Source organism: Achroia grisella, unplaced genomic scaffold, assembly GCF_030625045.1.
Source record: "Achroia grisella isolate CSIRO2021 unplaced genomic scaffold, CSIRO_AGI_Agris_v1 utg1867, whole genome shotgun sequence".
Classification (NCBI taxonomy): Eukaryota; Metazoa; Arthropoda; class Insecta; order Lepidoptera; family Pyralidae; genus Achroia; species Achroia grisella.
Genome location: NW_026712690.1, coordinates 409,379 through 421,808, shown reverse-complemented (window position 1 = coordinate 421,808; position 12,430 = coordinate 409,379). Strand labels below are relative to the sequence as shown.

General features: G+C 33.9%; 1 protein-coding gene across 1 annotated transcript in view; it reads right to left on the bottom strand.

Moving 5' to 3' along the window:
- The window catches only part of LOC131841653 (mucin-2), a 42,496-nt gene extending 30,673 nt beyond the window's left edge, over positions 1-11,823 (bottom strand). The window contains exon 1 of the mRNA XM_059189978.1: positions 11,596-11,823. The gene's annotated coding sequence lies outside the window, so the exon portion shown is untranslated. The remainder of the gene's footprint in view (positions 1-11,595) is intronic.
- Between the last annotated feature and the right edge of the window lie 607 nt (positions 11,824-12,430).

Sequence of the window (12,430 nt, the reverse complement as noted above, 5' to 3'; positions counted from 1 at the left end):
TAAGCAAAGCTTGAGTTATGGATACTAGACAACTGATATAAACACTTAGGGTATTATTTTTTTGTAAATACATACATAACACATTGAAAACACTAAGATCGATACAAACAATCGTATTTATGAATGTTTGCACCGTGTGAGAAATTAAATCCGCGACCATTGGAAGTAAAGCGGTGTGCTAACTGCTAGACCACTATTCTATAATTTTGTTTTATACAACTTTTATCCTGACAATTACGAAAAAAAACAAATATTGAATGAAATGTAAGTTTCATATAAAACTTATTCTACATGAGTGTACATTAAATATGTTTAATAATGACAATTGTGGGCGTCATATTACGCGTAACCTCTAGTAATATATACGTAGGCTTCTTAATTATACCCATTGTAAAAGTTAAGGCGTTATTTCTATAAAGACTTCTACAATTAAAATGATAATTAAATCTTTTTGTTTCAAGGTGTTAGTTTTACATATAAAAGATTTCAACGAGCTTAATGTTAAAGAAACGGCTAGTCGTAGGTACGTTGTTTGACATTTTGTAAATGCATGTTTTTATTTATATGTTTACTAGCTACTCGCTCCGGCTTCGCCCGGGTGTACATGTATTATATATAAACCTTCCTCTTGAATCATTCTAGCTGTTAAAAAAAACCGCTTCAAAATCCATTGCGTAGTTTTAAAGACTTAAGCATATATAGGGACGGACAGAGAGCGACAGCGACTTTATTTTATACAATGTAATGATTACACAAAATCATAAGCTAAGAAATCATTTTATATTGTTATGGCACATATATGCAGGTTTATCTATATACAAAACTGCCCAAACAACTCTTGTGGTGTGCCTAAAACTGGCACATCTCATAATAATAACCAAACAGCAAGCACTGAGTCACTAGTAGAATATGCTAGGATTAGTACATTCAAAAGCCTTAATAACAGGCTACTCGAATCAATACTCTAATAGACTATTATTATTGCGTAAAATCAATTTATACATGATAACTAGGGCCCTCATTGGACACAGCAAATTGAATAAACAGATGGCGAAATTAGTCGTTAGATTTACAACAATCTGCAGATTTTGCCAAGCAAAAGACATCCTATGTGGTTGCAGTCCACTCATGTATAAACGAAATATCTCCTTTGGAAAGTTTACACTCTATCCTGAGGAGATAAAAATCATCGCTCATAAAAATATCCCTCAATTTTGTCCCTGTCGGGTCTAGGTAGCGAATTTTGAGCACAATAGATCTATGCAGATCGCAGTGCTACAGGTCCTTGCACCTAACAATGGCCCAAAATCCGTAATAAAAAAAATACCCATTTCTATTGTATTAGTCTAAATAAACTGTAATGTATACTGCTTGTATTTTCTATTCTATTCTATTCTATTGCTTTTTTTATGGACTGTTAATGCTGTTGACCACAGCTGGCCTTTACAGCTTCATCGGACGATAGGGGCGAGTGCAGATGGCACTCCACAGCCGCGGAAGGACTTATGGAGCGGCTGAAGGCCCACTCCGGCTTTAGTCTGAGGGCACCGCTACGGGTCAGTCCATAGGTTAATGTAACCGTTTACGATCAGATGAGCCGTATGCTTGATTATCAACGTCATAGTGTAAAAAAGTATAGTATATCGATAATTAACTTGATGTTAACATGAATGTTTTTTTTATTATCTTTCATCTCTAGCTAACAATTTCATTGTTAAAATAATGAAATGTATCACCGCCTATACATCGCAACGCAAACAAAAGCTCGCCTTGTCCTTCGCACGTCGGATCTGCATACAATACAGAATTGGATCACGTCTGAACACTGCAGCCTTATTATCTTTAGCTGCAGCGGAATTGAACCTGTTATACTTAGATGATAGAGTCGGTGTGACCTCATATTGTAGTTAAAATCACAATTACTTTGTACTACTTTTTATTAAAATTATGTGGATGCAAGTGTATCAAAGGGATATATAATTTTAGGACAATTCACACGGCGTCGTCTTGACCCAAGTTAAGCTAGCTAAAGCTTGTGTTATGAGTACTAGATAACTGATACAAATACATAGATATATTTCATAAAGACATAAATATTAAATATGTATAAAACTCCCAGACAGATACAGTGTGCCGTGCGGGGAGACGAACCCGCGACTATCGGAAGAAAGGCGGTGTGCTCAACCGCTAGACCACCGAGGCTGTATATATACATATATATAGAACCTTAATATATAAATATATATAAGTAATTTATGGCGACGGATGGTAATTGTTATATTAAGAATATCTATACTAATATTATAGAGAAAAACAGAAGCAGCAGACTGTTTTATGAGGAATTAAATTAAACTCCGAAACTCTGGTGCAGGGCACCATATTTTCTATTTCACCATATTTTAATTCTTTCAAAACTGAAATACACAGTATTCTGCAGTAACATAGATTATATATGTTATATAATTATAGTTTTTAAGTTCGAAGTCACTGCCTTTGAGATGAAAATCCGGGTAGTAAACCATTACACCACGACTCTCTACTCTTGTGATATAATATGTGTGAATTGCATTATATACTTAAAAAGGTGAAAAACATTTCACGTATTATCACTAATAGAGTGATAGCGGTAAGTGATAACAGATGCAGAAACTATATTTGTACACGGAATTTAGGGTTGCCAAGTTTAGAATTCAAATATTGAAAAGTACTTATTCAATTAAAGATGTGCTGAATTGACTTTATGGTTATCCTATCATCCTCTACTGGTGCCCCGCCAGCGTAGACCATCAGCGCAGGCAGGTATCATTTCATTATTATCTCCATTCAAATTCAAAATATCTTTATTCATGTAGGTCTATTACAGACTCTTATGATATGTCAAATCTACCGTCAGTTCGGAATGATTTCGAGATGAGAAGAACTGACAAGAAACTCGAACCGTATTTTTTTTTAAATGTTGTACATATTTACAATAATACAATTTCATTTAAATTCTAATTTGGGAGAATAGTGTGACCACCAACATATGCTATTTCAAATGCAAAAATTCTATCAGTGTTCGTAACCCGAACAGATAACAGACAAGCAGCACCCGATCACGAGTATTTATTATGAAAAAAAAAAACCAAATGTATCGTACTCTTATAAAGATTCTACTGCAGTTGGCAACCCTGATGAAAACCTAACAATCGTCTTGAAACGTAACATTACAAGACAGTGTAACAATTGTACAGCTGTTACGGAATTTGAATACTTTTTTCTTATATTCAACTTTCGCCGATAACAGGTCGCGATACTCACTTTCTTCGCATTACGCGGACGGACGCGTTAACGTTATCTTTTGTTTTTCATCGTCACACTAATTATCGGATTACGCAAACCCGTTATGATGCAATATTTGGAACACTTGTTTTAAAGGAATGTTCTCACTATTGAATAACAAGTATTCGGAGTCGCAGTGGTTACTCGGCTAGACTACTTATTACAAGCCGTTGAGTCATAGGTAAGCTTTATTACGTCGTGTCACGTGATTTTTTAGTACTAGTAGTGCCCCTTAATTTCGCCTGCACTTTTATAGACGATAATGGAACGACAACATTTAACTATTTACTTATTATCTCATTTACGGATCTTAACCTATAATTATACAACGTAACTTAAAAGTATATTTGCTGTAATTATTTATGGCTTACATTGAAATGTATAATACTATCATAGAGAATTTATTAAACATCAATGATTTGAAATAAATAATAAGTTTGTATAAAGCGATCTGTTAATTTATTAATAAATAAATGAATTAGCAATAGTATATAGCATTTTTAAAATTAAGAATAATACACATTTACCTCTTTGATGGGCATTTTTCTAAGATTTCTTTAGGGTATATATTAAACCATATTTGACCTAATCTGTGAAATTTATATCCAAATACCACGTGCTGTTTCAACATGAATCATTAATACGCAGACATACAGACAGTTTTAGTCTGTCACATTTTTATTTTGATTAAAGAAATAAAAATAACGATATAGCGAATAAGAAAAGATATTGAAATAATTTTATAAACTCGACATTTTGTAACAAAGTAAATAAAACTTTAGTATGCAGTATCTGTTACAGTAGGTCAACAAGAGGTTATCCAGCCTGATATTTGAATTGGATATTTTCAACTAATGACACACGGTAAAACACGTCATGTATTACGTGTTTTAATAAATAATAACTATTAAAATTGTCTAGAAATTACTCTTATCGGGTTTGACTTTGTAAAAAGTCTGCCGTCACTTCCGTTTCACCTATTTCAGCCGCAAATGAAATTACAGGATATATTTTACTAATATTATAAACGCGAAAGTTTATAAGTATTGATGGATATATGGATGGATGGATGTTTGTTACTCTGAAAGAGTAACAAACATCAACAAAACTTCAACATCAAACATGCAAAAACTACAGAATGGATTTTAATGAAATTTTATACATCATTTCTTGCCAATTACAATAACCTCAGCTCTTATTCTTTTCAATTAAGCTTGTTCAAGTTTACTAGATACAGATTTATTTTTTAATTCCAATTGGAATAGAGTGATCATCAGCATATGCTATTGCAATTTTGTCAAATGAAATAGTAGAATTAGTATCCTAACCCGAAAACCTTAAGGCCGTAACCCGAACAGATCAGCCACTGCAGATCTGTTCGGGTTACAGCCTTAGGGGGTGGCGAATAGGGTAATCGTACGGGGCTTCGCTCTTGTAGGGGCCTCGCATAACAATCACAGCAAATTTTAAACAACAAATGAGTGGCTTTTTGCCTAGTGGTAATTTGCAAAAACTTCCCAATTTAGGTATTTAATTGCAAAAATATACAAATGAAAAAAAAAACTATAATAAGGTATAGTTTTCTTGAATTAGCTGAAAATTTCCGTATAATCGTTCGTATCACACGCTTTTTACGTAGAACAAAGGGCCTCGCAAAGCCCAGAGCCTCGTAATGGGTAAGGTTGCCGCAGACCAGTCCCATCAAGCAGCACCGTTGACGAATATGACGGTATCAATTATATGTAATTGAAGTATTATAACAGGTTATCGATAAGCAAATACCAAGTTTAAATAGTGGTTATCGTGGGCGTACGTGAAGTAACAAGTAAAAGCTGTTATTTGTGGTCACATTCTTTTACCAACCATATTTAGTAGTACGAAATTCTCCAGTTGACCGCTGGATACATCATTTGTAAAAGAGAAAGTGTATTGCCATTAAATATGACTGTAATTTAATAATTTGCAGACGTAATAATAATACTCCGTTACTTGGTTATGGTCGCGGGTTCGATACCTCGCACGATACATTTGTGTTAAGGAGTATAATTGTTTTTATTAGTCTGGGTGTATTCTATGTATCATATATTGTGCATTTCTAAAACATATTTAAGTATTTGTATTAGTTGTTGTGTTGGTGTTGGACCGATTTTGACGGGACTTTTATGTCGGGATGTAATAAGGAGTAACTTAGGCAACTTTTATTTTAGAAAAATAAAAAAAAAAGCTAGTCAATAATAAGAATAATAATATTTCTGTTACAAACACTTTGCACCTAGTTGAAACGTCGAGAGATGTAAATACCTTTATTTGCCATAAAACTCTGTTTAGTTTGAGACGACTTTAGTATGAGGGCATCAGGGTTCGAACCTCGTAATTTCAATCCTTGAATGGGACAGGATTGATTAGTGGGGCTGTGATGGATGCTTAAAAAAGGGGATATTATATAGGAATCCACGCTAACAATCCATCGCCGGCAAGTGAAATTGTTCTCGATACGGTTTCAATCTGAAACGATCGCGGAAAGCGACCGTGCGGTCGACGTACCCGGCATTCTATGCGTGTTTCCACTGTTGTACGATATACTTAACCGATTTTAACGGATGTTCCCATTCAACTGTTTTTCGTGTATAATTTACGCTACGGCGTTTAAGTAATTATATTTTCATTACTTTCAGAATGGTCTAGTAAATTCAGTTGTTTATTAGATACATGTATATATACGTATATTCATAAAGGTCTTAGTTTCCAGTTGTTATAATAATAACTAACTAAACAGCTGAATGGATCGTAATGAATTTCATTGGCGTGAAGATAGATCCTTATCTTATCTTATCATAGATCTATTATCTTCTATCTTAAAATAAGCAGCCGATGTCACGGGGAACAGCTAGTGTTACATTTTACTATTCATGAATTAATTATCCTATTTGATTTTTTTAAATTTCTGTAACCGAATAGACTAAAAAACGTATTTCCCGTTTAAACATAACATTTTCTTTTAAAAAGTAACAATATTTTACTTTTTATTCACATTGTTTATAATTAAGATTGCTACCGTATCTTAAAGTGCAATAAAGAATATATATATAACATAGTTATCCGAGAAGAAACAACAACAAAATTAAAAATTCCCAAAATTACACACCAGGCCGTAATTAACATTGACCGTTACTGCACAATGTAACATTTGACTGTATAAGAGGCAACAAAATTAATTAAGCATATAAAAATCGTTGGTATGTGGAAACAGGCGGCCCACTGCGCTAAATAACCGCACTGCGGATCACACGCGAGCTATTGTGAGACAGTGTATTTACATTTTGTCCAGCCGTATGCATTTTGGAACACTGCGTATTATTGGCTAATAAATAACTCAAGATTTTCTTTACGTATATTTTTAAAGATCACGGTTACATGCGAGATAAAAAGCTGGAAATATGCTTGAAAATGTTATAAGTGAGAAATTATTTCTGTCTAGATCTGTCTGTCGGTCTGTCTTGTTGGTTTGTTACTCATTACTACTAAACAGATTTTAATGTTTGTCATGAATGTAGATTGTTTCAAGGATATCTTTTTAGATTTGTTAGATTTATTAAATACCAGTAAGTCCTCGGAGAGAGCCTGGAGATCTGTAGTACTTTTTTTTTGGTTTTGGTTTTGACTTAGTTCAGACTCCAGACTCTCACAAGGAATATCTTGTAAGATTAAATACATACTTTTGTTACTTTGTTCAATATTATAAGTTTCCTTGTGAGCAGTAAATAAAGATTATTATTATTCCTAACTTCCAAAAAAAATCTCATCTTTTATTATTTTTTTTTTCTCAGCTTTTGCTGGTTTTCTCCACACTATTATTATTATTATTATCTATTATTACAAACGAAAGTGTCATGTAGACAAAATTGTAGGAAACAGCACCAAATAATAATTAAAACATAGTAATGATACTATAAGATAATTTGTTTTAAAAAATATTATCAGCAAATGATTGTGCTCAAATTAAAACATGAGACGTTGAATTATGCAGTTTTTTTCGGACTACTCTAATGCTGTTGGCCGCAGCTGGCCTTTACGGCTTCATCAGGGGGCGAGTGCAGATGTTACTCCAAACCAAAGGAAGGACTTATGGAGCGGTTGAAGGCCAACTCCCGCCTGACGGATACGCCTTCAATACGAGGGCACCTGAGGGGTTCGAACCTCGGCTCAGGCCGTCGTAATTTCGATTCCGTTTGAATTGAACGGGAGATCGATCGGTGAATGACTTCTTATAGATAGACTATCTATATCTGATAGTTAGTATTAACACCATTGTATCGTTATCCACTAAAATAAATATATATATAAATAAAAAAACTTCCTTTTACAGTAAGTTGAAATATAAAAGTAAAAGTTTCACCCTTAATTGGTGAAATAACATTTCGTTATGGTTTATTCATAAGACTATTATAATGATGTGAAAATATTCTCGAAACTTCTTATTGTATAGTCTTGACCTAAACAGGATTCGTTCGGATCTTTTGTGTCAATAAATGAACGAATCTTGTCTAATAATTATGTATTCTATTCAAATTATTTTATATAACACTAGCTGAGCCACGCAGCTTCGTCTGCGTCACATTTTCTCTGTTTTGCAGCAATTTTTTATAGCTTTTTCGCAAGTTTTAAACGTGCCTTAGATAGTCTTCCTCGATAAGTTTTATAGAAAATAGCCAGACAGATGAATACAAATATTTGCACAGTGCGAGGAAACGAACCTGCGACCATCGGAAGTATTTCTCTGAAGTTAGGTATAATATTTCCTTATCTCCATGCCATCTGCGGAAGAGTTCCGGTTTCACTGTCTTCGAATATTTGTCAATAATAATAACTTGTCTAGCTGAGCTTTCATCTAGCGAAAGCAAGGTCAATGACACCGTGACATATGGCATATGACCAGTGGCTATTGTGGTCGAAATTGTGACATCAGTGTCATCTAATATGCCTACGTCTTCAGAGAAGAAATTATGGATCATTCTATGGATTCACAGTACGGGTGCCGGATCCATCGTGTGGCAGAGAGGGAAACTCCGAGCAGTTCTCGGGACTTGTGACCAGGGTGTAGGTATAAGGGGCATCTTGAAAACGTACGTCAACACACCTGGGTGTAGATTTAACAGGCCCTTTATTACCTCAACTCTCACCTTCACCGCTCGTGTTTCTCTCCCTGCCCAAACAAATGTGGTAAGAGCCTCCTAGTGCAGCTTTAGATACATATTATAGATTCCTATATATGTAGAATTTACTGCAGTTCTAGAAATGGTCACGATCTTTTAGAAGATTCTAGAAAGTTATATCTATAATTTTTTATTTAAAAAAGAATCACTTAATTGTGATATTTATTGTTTTGTTTGTTCATTAAGCCTGTTACCAATGAGCATAGGTTACAAGGTCACACCAAAAAGTATAATTAATTGATTTTATAACTTGCATATATGTTGTACAAGAAGCCTTGAGGCAAAATTTTGTATGTATGAGAAAATACACAATCATCAACTAACAACTTTCTATTTGATTTACTACATTAGCATCCATCATTATGCAATACAAATAACAATTGAATCTTTTATGTACATACATACTTAAAATGTTAGCTTGAGGCTCTGAATAATTAGGTAGCTACAATGTTCGGTAGAAACATTCCTCTACTTGCGGGTAGGAGTGCTATTATTTCTTTAAAAAAAGTACATATAACCCGTATATATTTTTTAATAACAAGTATAAATTTTTAGGATAAACCACCCTTATCACTTGAGGGACAAATAATTCACGTCCTATTCTCAGATCTATAGAATATACCAACAAAATTTCATAAGAATCGGTCAAATCGTAATCAAAAAGTTATGTTGCGAACGTGATGATATCAGAATTTTAAATATTAGAGACATATAGATAGTTTGAGAATATTTTAGTTTTATTAGAAAGTATATACATGAACGTGGATGGATGGAAAGGAGAGGAAAACAAAAAATAAATGGATGGATTGATATATTGATGATTGATGATATGACGGTTGATAGGATTCAGTGGAAGAGGATGACAAACTGCGTCGACCACAAATAATGGGATAAAGACAAGGCAATAATGATGGTAGATAGTTTGGGTGGAGGTCAATTCTCCTCTATAGACTAAGTGACCAGATTTCATCCTTATCTTTTGATTTTCAGACTATTCTGAAAGTTTGCTTTTACAGATTCACCGCACGAATTTGAAGTCAAGTGCAAGGCCACTCCAAACACGGAGAGAAGCCTTTGTTGTATCTGGGTAATCAGAAATGTATGTTTTATTCTAAATTTTTATTTAAATTTATAGTTATTTTATAGTACATTCTTGTATATGTATAATTCAATTTTGTCTTGTCAACAGTTTCTTAATATGTATCTTCGTATTCCAAGTCTTTTTCTATAGTTTTCCTTTTACCTATACACATATAAAATAAAATTACAACCTTCAGGGCATTAGCCGCTGCTAGGGGTTCGAACCTCGGCTCGGGTTAAAAGAGCAATACACAAGTTTCTTGCTCATTTTTCTTGTGGCGAGTATGCGTTTTGAATGAGTGGTAGAATAAAAATAATGTGACTCTTCAAAAGTGCTTATATTGAGTTTATTAGAAGATTATTTCTATTTTAGGTCTTCGTAACTTCGATATCCGTCGGATTTGGATAAATAATCGATCGGATATACTATTAGATTGCCTCGACTTTAGCGCATGCGCAGTCATCATTGTCATAAAGCTAAGTAGGCACTCTCTCTCCTTATTATATTTATATACAATTTATATAAATCCGACTCAATGATTAAATCGAATAATCGCGTATCTAAAATTACGGACAGTTTCCAACCTTCTGCTGTATGATATAAAACTCAGTTTTAATCGCCCTTGACGTTCTATCTAGTGAAAGTAAATTTGATTCGCCACCTGTCAAATATACCTTTCGTTTGAGGTAGAGTAAGAATGATTTATTATTGCCTTATAAAAAGTCATTTGATGGCATAAAAAGTGTTATTATGTATTTAGTAATACCTATTCATTTGTTCTCGCGAATTAATGCAGTGTAATTACTGTATTAAATAACTTAAATAATAACTTTTGGGTTATTACGTATCGTGGAACGGAATCCTATTAATATTTTAAAGGCGAAAGTTTATGATGCTTTATGGATGACTGTTAGTCTTTCACGCAAAACTACTGAAAGTATTGGAAATAATTTGTTTTTAGATTCGTATAATAAAATATTTATAGACTATATATTCTAATGATGTTCACAATGATGACACTCCAAACCACGAAAGAAGAAGACTTATAGAAGACAAATTACTATCTAACTTTAGTCAGACAGTACAGATAATTCGAACATCAGCTCAGACCTTCGTAATATTGGTTCATTTTGGATAACATAGGGGATAGATCTGAGGGACGAACGAGTACGGTTTGGAGCATAAGTTGATTGAGCTGGTCTTTGTGGTTGGGGTCATCGTCCTTACGTATGAGGACGGTGTCGTATGTTGGTGTGATAGCGAGGTAGGGACGTAGCGAGAGGAACCATAGGGAGGTTTGCTGCCATTATGGGATCGTTGGGTCAACATGAACGTGCCTCGGGCGACGTTAGGATATGGATCCGCCAATGACCATGACCGCCATTTCGTTTATTTGAAACAGCGGGTACACTCGTGGAACATCGATAGTCTGTATTAATATTATAAAGAGGGAATAATTTAGTTTTAGTACATTTGTAATAGAAAAAAAAAAGTTTCCACCGATTTATAAATTCGGTAGCAAGTAGTACAAGTTTTTTTATTCGTTTTCCACGCAGGCAGCGCCACGGGACAAAGGTAGTTTAATATGTAAGAATGAAAGAAGTCTGGTAGAATTGTGCTTCTATTAGATACATCGATGTAACAAAATATATCGTAAATGATATAGAAAAAAATTAAATTCCTTTTGAATTATTAATTCAAGACGTAAGTATGTACTAATTTAAAAAAAATATTATAATTGAAAATTCTGAATAAGTAAAAAAATACGACGTCTTGCCTTGCATAAAACAAGTGACGTCGTATTTTTTTTTTATGTTTTGTTCTATAAAGAAAGATTTTATAGAACAATCCAAACCCAATTCTTGAATATGTATTCGCAATTTAAAAATACCACTTAAAATAATTTATATTTATATTAGAAAACAAAAAATATTTTTATACATTTATTTAAAAATGAGGAATTATATGTACAATACGCACCTTTTTAAAATAAACGACACAAAACTCCAACCAACCGGCGATCCTTCAAAAGTCCAATCACAACAACAAAAAAAATCCAAAAAAGTTAATTTACAAAAAGAAAACCAACATCAAAATCCAAAACGTCTCGTCGACTGAATCACATTTTCCGTCAAACAAAAATGGTTCATCATCACTTACTTAGCATTACTTAATATCAACTTAAGTGAGGTTTAAGATACGTGTTACCACGACGAAGCTAGTGTTCACACTGAGTCCGAGTTCGAAGTAAAAGAGAATAACTTAACTATCACTTGTGAAACAGGGCCGGATTTGGTATTTAAACTATGTTAATCTATTCATGAGACAGAAGTGTGTTGCATTACACTAAACGTGTGTTAAGTACTTATTAACTACATCAAGTTAGAAACAAATTAATTAATTAAACTTTCGTTACGAATTAGTGGTAAATTAGTGCACGCGTTCAAAGTGATGAATGACAAGTTAAATTGCATTGTTATAACTACGATTTTTTTCTTCCTAATGGGGTTTCGACGAATTCTGACTTTAACAGCATTAATAGCCTTTCTAGTTAATAACACGCGGCCGCCCCGATCTTTTCTGGTCTTCGGCAGATGGAGCCCTCATCTAGCCTAGATCTCAAATCTTTAGATAAATATTGATCAGTTTTAGAAGACATAGCCTGCTCACAATGACACGGCGACATTGAGTCACTTAAATCTTTGGAGCAAATAGTGGCGAAATTTCCCTTGGATTTTTTTTTTCGGACTACTCTAATGCTGTTGGCCGCAGCTGGCCTTTACAGCTTCACCGGACGTTAGGGGGCGAGTGCAGA